Genomic DNA, 9265 nt, shown 5'->3' with positions numbered 1-9265 from the left:
TTTATCATGTAGTTATTGGTCAGTCAGTCAGTCAGTCAGTTAGTTAGTTATGGAATCCACCACTTTGCCACTTTGCTTTTTTCAAACAGGGCAAGGATGAGAACAACAGTAGGGACACACCATCAATAATAAAACTTGCTTTAAAATAGGCTACATGGATACAAAAATGAAAAAGTATTTGTGGTTTTACCTCCAGATACAGTGATTGATCTGGCTCAACTTGTTTTTTGATTTTGATCATCATTAAAAACAATAAACAGTTATCGTAATAGACTCAAGTGAACACATGACAAGGTAGGTGAGCTTCGATCATTCAGGATTTTGGAAATTTGTGGTCTGCTGGGAGCATGAAGTCATGTTTCTAGAGTCCTGGGTAGTTATGGTATGACCCTCCTCAGGCTACAGGAGGCCATCTTGGGAGGTGGATGAGCTTAGAAGTTGTGATGGTCCCGATCACCGGCCAAATGCAGGCGCCTGGGCAGGGGTCGAGACAGAAATAAAAACTAATGGTGTGTCATAGCCAGGAGGGAGGGGGTATACCATGCCTTGGCTTTACAACAAAACAGCCGTTTCTCATTACCAAAAGGGAGGGCAGGGGGAATGGTAGCGTATGCACCGTAAATTACACATTCATCGCTCTTCCTGACCATAAATTCTTACCCTGGCTCCATTGGACGGCGCTCTCCCTCACCTCCCACTCTCTCTTTTTCACTCTCTTGCTCCCCACTCCCGTGTTTTCCAAGAGAAATGAATGGTAAATCTTTAGAGTATATGGGTGCCCTTGATTTGCCAAGATCCATAACACTGAGTGATTTTCATTACTTTAGTTTGGCCTTTAAGACAGACCCCCAGGGAGTGCATCACTTCAATAGAGAGCATCAAGTCCATGTCTGCTTGACCTAAATGTACAAACCCTGATCCAAATGTAAATAACAGGGTACCACCCACCACTATACAACAACTCAAAATCAGAGGCCTGATATCACTCTCAAAATGACCGACAGGTCTTTAAATACAAACATAGACAAAGACTTGTAGTCTAAATCTAATTGATTAATGTTTTCTAATGCTGGTTATGTTTTGGGAGACAAAATAATCTCAAGTCAAAGGTAGCTTTTTCAGAGCTCTCCGCTGCATTTTACAGTCTTCATTAGCAAACAGAGCTGGCTCAGGTGCTATCATGTGGAACATATAGATGCAGTTGGAAGCTCCGGAAATTGATAGAGACGTGTGACAAAAAGATTTGCTAAAAACAAATAATAAGGCACCCCCTCTTCAATGTTGCCAGCAGAGCAGTGCCATTATCCAATCTTGTCCCACACACTTTTCCTGGGTCAAAACTAAACCTCTACGCTCTTGTGAATAATTTGTTTGTACCAGTAATGATTTCAAAAACAGTGAACTTGGGAGACATTCAAAGATGTTCAATTGTGTTCATTTAAAAAACATCAAATTCGGATTTTGCTTAGCAAAGTACACATAAAATGGCAACATCATTTTCCAGATATAACGTACTGCTACCTCAGGATGATCCACAGACCTCTCGCTAAGTTTTCATAAGGAACAGTTTCCTTTTAAATGTGATCTAAATTCTTTTTGTAATAAATTATAACATCATTCACCTCATTTAACCCGTATTGGGACACCAGTGAATATGTCAAAATAAAGGTGGCCTGACCCTTCAGACTCTTACTCTGGTTTCTATTCACTATTTCAGCGAAGATAACATTTCCTTGGACATGTTCTTCAGTTGAATTATGGAAATTATCAGTGACATAATTCTTGCAAAAATCTCTCTACAGATGTCCTGTCATCAGGCGGGTGGATGAGAGGTCCGGGGCACATGAGGCCATAGGAGTCTTCTATGGAGTCACCAGTGACTGCCAGCAGCATCTACTGGACCCTCCCAGTATAGTGGCTTCCAGCTCTTTTAAGATTAGCCTTCGGAGACGTCCTGTCAGCAATTCTACTGATCCATGATAATTTCCATCTCTAATGCTCCACAACCGTCCTCTTTCTATGGCTCAAGATCTGAGAGGTCGAATCTGGAAATCTACAAAGAGAAAATGTCCTCTTCGATTCGAAAATATTCCAAAAATTGTACATCAACACTGACAGCCTGGCATGTTTGATCAGCAACAGATATCTATAAAAATAGGGCTGCTAAATCAAAATAACAGAAATATTTCATGTTTTGAGAAAGCCAACACTCTTTGTGTGAAGGACAAATCTACATCTGACTGTTATTAAGAGACATAAGTCACTTGAGATGGAAGTCATAACTATGGCAGAAGTGTACGGTGTAGCGAGTTCAATGGTCACTGTCGATGCCAGATGTTCAGTTGTCATTGAGTGATTCACCAAACTTCTACAGTGTTATCTGTAAGGTCAGTAGCTGAATCTATGCTGAATGAAGCGAGGAACTGTAGGATTTCCCAGAGAAACAATGACGTAGCAAGCCATTCTTTTTAGCAAGCAAGTGGAAAACCCGAGGTATGCACGGGGCAAGCAGCACTCCTAATGAGGTTTGGTTGCTATTTACAAAGCTAATTTAATCCAAATGTGTCTCAGGCTGAGGAAAGGGTCAGAAACTCCTGATACAAGAGAAGAAAGTTAAAAAAGATGCTTGGAGAATTGTAGATGTGATAGTTAACATGTACTGCCACCTTTTGGAACCAATCAGTACTGCATGGGAAGAAACCTAGAACGTCTTTAATATGGTTGATAGATATTAAGGATGTGTGTTTATAGGGAGAGTCAGGGTTAGGGTTAGGGGTTCATCCCTGTGGAGGGCTTTTTGTCTGTGATATAGGTCTAACCTTGCTGCAGACCAAGAAGAAACCAGATATAATGTCAAATACCAACACATTTCTTACATTTAATTTAATGGAGAGATATTATGCTCCTTTTCAGGTTCATAATTTTATTTTGGGTTATAACTAGAATAACTTGTGCTTTAATTCTCAAAGAACGCATCATATTTCTCATATGGTCCTCTGTTTTAGCTCCTGTCTCTTTAAGGACCCCCCGCCCTCCCAAATACCCAGTCTGCTCTGATTGGTCAGCTCACACATGCCTGAGCCATCACAACTCACCCGGTCTCCTGTCAGCTCTGTCTCGTTTTCAGCTTCCAGTAAGTTTGACTTCTATCTCGAATATAGGCATAAATTATGCAAATATGTGACGTGATGACATAGTGTGATGTCACAAAGTCATGGAATTAAAGGCGGGACTACTGATGAGGCGTTTCAGGAGCAGTGCTTTCCGTGGGATAGAGGAGCTCCCACTTGGAGCTTTTTCATGCACATGAACCAATAACCAATGAAAACCTCGGGCCTCTGTGGCACAGAAACACTGATGTTAATAAAAAATTGCAGCTGAATGGGAATTTATATATTTTTTTAATAAACATTTAGAATGATCTTCAGCATAATGTATTACAAAACTTAATCTTGACATTACCCCTCTCACTCCTCTTACATGCAGGTCTTTGGATCTAAACTCATGAATCATGACTTTAAATCAACAATGTTATGACAGCATTAGCTCACGGTGAGGATCAACAATGTTGCGGTGGAGGGTTAGACAGCAGGATAACGTTTCATGTCATGTATTTTATTTTAGTTACACAACAACATCTTGCAGATTGTGGTTTGATGGTGCACAAATGCAATTGCAATGAAAGAAATAACCACAAGAGGGGGCCACAAACACATAAAATAATCATTGCACAAATAAGCCATGGGGAGACAGGCATTGTCAACTGAAATCGACGGTACAGTTGCCACATTACTCATGAGATCGTAGTAAAGGTCATGTAAAATTTGGCAACGCGTATATGTAATAAAAACTCTCTTTTCATTTCCAGGGTCTTGTCAAAAGAGTTGAAATGGTTTTGGACAAGGACAGAGAGCCACAAAGCCAAAATAAAAGAGAAAAACAACAAAAGAGGGGATTATAATGACTTCAACCATAATCGTCCTTGTTACAGTCCATCACTGTATTGAAGTGCCATATTTTATGATTAATCTGTTGATATTTCACAAAGAATCACTTTTTTTTTTTTTTCACTTTTCCATTGTATCCAAGGGAAATCAGTCACAAAAAGCTTTTTACGCCTACATGTTTTTCCATTCATGACAGTTGGCTTGTACTGGCGTCCTTGTTGAACTTTTGATGATGATGCGTGACTTTTAGTTCCTTCCCTGACACATCATTCCACACAGAGCACGTTGGGTGTGTTTTATGTCTAAATGAGCTGATGAAGATGATGTAAAAATGTTTAAATTCTATCCAATCCGTATTTACAGCACCAATAAACTCTCATTCATCATCATCATAGTTTGCCAGTCCAAGTAAATCCTTTCAAATGACTGATCTCAAATGGATAATCACTAGATATCCAAACTCTGTCTACTTGCTTTTTCTTTTGTTCCGTCAAAATCCAACACTTATCCAATTCTCTCTTTAAACTGAACTGAGACAGGAATCAGATCACTCCTTGACAAAGAGCTGGAGAGCTTGACTGCTTTTTTTCAATGCTAAATCTTCCTGACGTTTTGAATTATATAGTCAATCATGGTCAATCCACCCCTCTGAATTTTTGCATTCCAAACATCTTATCTCCAAACAACTGTTCCAGTAGAGCTACCCAGCTGCCAGCAGCAGAGGACTGCATTTACACTGCTGCTGCTCCAAGATGGAAAGCAAAGCAACTGCAGGAACATTTGAGATAGAAGCATGCACGCTCTGCAAACTCAGATCTTCACATCTTGCGTCAGAAATGTTTTCATTGACAACCATAAATCCCACTGAAGCAGAGAAGTAATCAAGACATTTCTCGTTTCCCGTCAACAGCTTTGCCTCATTTGATCTGTCTTTCATCCTCCTGACCGTTGGCCCAGTTGTGACTGCTGTATATTCTCCGAACAATCACCAGAGATTCACTGAACTTGGAACCACGCTCAGCAGTTTAAACCCTCCTGTGACCTTCTTTTATACCACTGACAGGATGAATCGTCCAACACCTGCACCACCTAACCTTACAGCGAGGTTAAAAGGGAAAAAAATAGAAGTTTATGTCAGGGACATCTTTGTTTCACTCTTTGAATATTGCCTTAAAGGCGACACGTGTTTTTCATTTGTTTCTTTCCTTCAGTGTTTTAAAAATGTTCATGTGCATGTTAAAGGTCATATAGTTAAAAAGCCTAACGTCTGCGCCAACAGGAGCTCCTCTCTCCCAAAGAAAACACTGCTCCTGAAGTGCCCGAAACGCCCTGTCAGTAGTGTCGACTTTAATTCCATGACTTTGTGACATCATCATGTACACATTTGTATAATTTATTGCTGGCGGCTAGTTTGCCAAGTAAGAATTAATTTAGCACAGTTGCTCTGTTGTTGTTATGCTGCTGGCTCAGGCGTGCGTGAGCTGACCAATCAGAGGAAACTGGGTATTCAGGAGGAGGGGCCTCAAAGAGACAGAAGTTAAAACGGAGCGTTTTAGACAGAGGGTGAATACAGAGCTGCAGCACTGGACAGCATGAGAAAACTGATGCGTTTTTTGTGCATTAAAGCGTGTAAACCTATTCTAGTAGTAACTCAAAATAAAATGAAATGAGCTTAATATGACTCCTTTCGCTGCTGCCAAAGTTTGGCCTTAAGTCTCCAAGCTTTAGTGCTTCAATTTCAGCATCATCCACTTCATCTCTGACTTTTCAACATTAAAAGTAAACAAATACATACTCTAGCAGATAATAATCTGCTGACAAAAACTGCTTCTCTCTTCAGAAGAAGCTTTTACTGCATACTACACATTTCAGGCATTTATATTTTTTATTTCTTTCACCAGAGCAATTATCCAGAAGGGCAAAGCTCAAAACCGCATCCAGACAATAGATGTGACTAATATTCTTGTGAACCCGAAGATGTCCAAGTCTAAATTGCTTTTTAAGAATTCATCACATTCCTACTCACCCACATTTATAAACTGTTTTAGTTCCAAAACCACATCAAACTCTTAAAAGTGTAAAAAAAAAAATTAAATAAAAATGTATGGGGAGGGAGAAAATGGTGACAGCACAAACAAACTGTGTGCTAACACATTTTGCACTGTAGAATGTGTGAAATACAGTGTGGGTGAGAAATCCAATGTTCAAAGTACAACGCATATACTGTGTCTCTATACAGAACATTTACGACACATTTATCATCATAAGGAGATTTTTAAATACAAGCTTTTATAGCTTTTTACAGCGGAGATGTCAGTTATCCCCTGTAAGAATATTAAACAGTACACATGTCATTCAGAGTTGCAGTTGTCATCAGTCGTCCTCAGGAAAGGAGGGCTTATAACAGAGGTTGGATCAGAGCGGTGGACGCATCCGACCCTGAACTCTGGAAAAACAAGGCCTTGTTTTCCTGCTGAGAGCGCTCATTACAAGACAGTGTAAGAGCTTCCCACAAGCAAGCACAACTCCTTGACCTCAGATGGGAGTGAATGGAGAGGACGAGAGCTCGGGCCAAGCCGCAGAGGCAGACTCCAAACCTCGCCAACAAGCGGCAGCCCCGTGAGTGTCAGCTTGGGACACAGATGTATGTTGTTTTTTTCTCTTCTCCATCCACAGCAGATAGGCCCTCAGCACGCAGAGTGGCCCTACAGCTGCTCTGCTGGGGGGTCTCACTTTATGTTGTGGTACTGTTTTTCAGCTGAAGGAATGCAACACATTTAGAAGAAAAGTAGAAGTGGTATTATGAAGAGTGTCTCTTGAGCACTCAGTGGAAAGTGGAAATGAGACAGTGTTAAGAAGTTGTCTTCAACCAGGTGTCTGTGAAAGCTTCAGGTGGTGATCTGAGTGTGAATCTACCTCCCCGGACATGAGACCACGAGTCACAGGGAGTAACTTCGTTCATCATTTTAGTTTAGCGTGTTCTCATATTCTTTAAAACTAAACAGCAAACACAGAGTACAACTGACACAGAACGTCTTACTCTCCAGGAAACCAAATTACTGGACGTATTGAAATTTTAACCTGATGGTGAAAAGTCAAAGGATCCTTAATTTCAAAAGAAGAGGGTTCCTACCAGCACAAGCAAGACCTCAGATACTAAGGTAAATTAATTTTGAACTAACATGAACAGGGCTTATTTTTGGAGGCAATGGGTTATCTTTAAAAACAAGAAAAAAAACTATCTCACAAATATTGAAACAATCAAGTGAGGGCTGTCATATCATCAGAATTACACCACACGATTATGGTGGCCAAACTCATTCAAGGAAACGATTATTGGTAGATCTATAGAAATTTGAAAAAGTCCTAGCAATCAAATCTGTTGTTAACTTTGTTCTATGAACACAATGTCAATATTTCATTTTTTTATATCACATGGTACAATATCACATTGTACTACTTACACCTACAAAAGGATTTTAGGCAGCTTAACAGTCCTTTTAAAACCAAAATTTAAACAGAAATTACAGTATAAATACCTTATATTGAAATGCTATAGATAAAATTATCAACAAAAACAGTTTAAAAGTGATGTTGTGAACTCGAGGTTTTCCTGTGTCTTCGAGGTTATTAAATGGAAACGTTTCAGTATTTGAGTTCAAATGTAAACTGACATGCTTTATGACTTAATTTCACTCTGACTCTGCATCACTCCATTCTGCAGCTTCTCCAGTAGCAAACATGCAGTTAAGTAGTCACTGAGGTATGCTGAATTACCAATGAGAGTATAATCTCACAGACATTTGGGGTTAACCTATGTCTGCTGAGGTTACATACTACAGACATGACTGCGGTGGACCAGTGCACTTTGTCAAGTGAACACCTAACGCTAAACTGAGTAATGACACAGGCCAGGGGAGAGCGGGAGATGTATGGCCCTGCTTTAAATGTCTTGTGACAGCTATGGCAGCCTCCACGTTCAACGATGGAAAATTTTCTGTCACAGCCCGACTCTTTCGGCTCTCAAACTTCGTACAGTAAACCCTAAATATTATGGTTTTCTGATGAATTAACATGAACTCATGTTTAAACCAGCCTGTCCTCACCAGGAAAACGGCTTTATAGGTCGTCTGTGCAAGCAGCTTCAGTTGACCCATATTTACCTTCATTGTGAGGTGGCGACCTCTAGTGGTTGTAGTAATTATGACGGGAGCAAGAGAGAAAGTCAGGTGACGGAGTATAAAGCTGCGTTCACGTGCTCCCCAGATGGTCCCATTTCCGGAGTTTTTTGGGGTTTTTTCCCATTTCCGGAGTTGGGAAGTCGTTCTTGTGACTTCAGTGTGTTTATGTGCATCATGTTGGAACGTGGGAGCAACATGGACACCAAAAATAACTTGTTTAGCATTTTATCACTCAGAGTGTTTAAACAACATGTTGACAGCTGTTTCCAGTATTTGAATGACAAGGAAACACGCACAGGAAACGATACAATGACTGTATAATACATGACTTTGGTAAAAGTCCCAACGTTTACTTTTGTCTGCCATGTTTCAGTGTCATATGACAACAACTCGGCAACTCGTGAAGCAACATTTTCTCAGACTTTCAGAGTTGTTGTTCCTACTTGAAAGGGAACTAATGTGAATTTTTTTGGAGGAAAAACGTTTTTCTGAATATTCTGATGCCACATGAGCGCACAGTAAAGATTGAGGGGGTGGGGTTGACCAATGTTTCAAACAAACACAGTACTTTCGTTCACTCAGGAGACCACTGTTCACTAGTTATTTAAACTTACATAACGGACATAACTCACGACATGTACGCAGCGTAACTTTTAGGCAAGTAAAATACTTATTTTAACCCAAACTGATCTTTTCCTAAACCCAAAAAAGTTTTTTTTCCATGTCATTGGTCAATTGACATATTCAGTCATTTAGGTACGAGGACGTTTTAAACACTTTTTCTAGTGGCTTAGCTAGACTAAATTCATATTCTTGCTTCTTATAGTCACATTTTTTTCCATGTTGACCTGTAATCATACATTCAGTGGTCAAACGGCTTCCTCGATTTATCCGATTCTTTCAAGAGTTTTTCAATCAGTGAAAATCCCAGAAAATTCCAGTATTTGATAGTGGAATTGAAGCTAATCCCTGAAACAAATGACCACAAATTTGATTCCCACATGAATCAAACTTGCCTCTACAATGCACCTGGATCTTTATCTTTTGTTTTTTTGCACTCACTTGTCGAGTGACTCATTCACAAAACAGAAACCAAGCAATGTGTCTGGTGTGAGAGGAGAGCTCACCTCACTGCCT

Source organism: Pagrus pagrus (genome assembly GCF_965226575.1).
Source record: "Pagrus pagrus genome assembly, chromosome: 7".
In the NCBI taxonomy this organism is placed as follows: Eukaryota; Metazoa; Chordata; class Actinopteri; order Spariformes; family Sparidae; genus Pagrus; species Pagrus pagrus.
The sequence above is the reverse complement of the archived record's forward strand: the minus strand, read 5'-3'. Positions refer to the sequence as shown.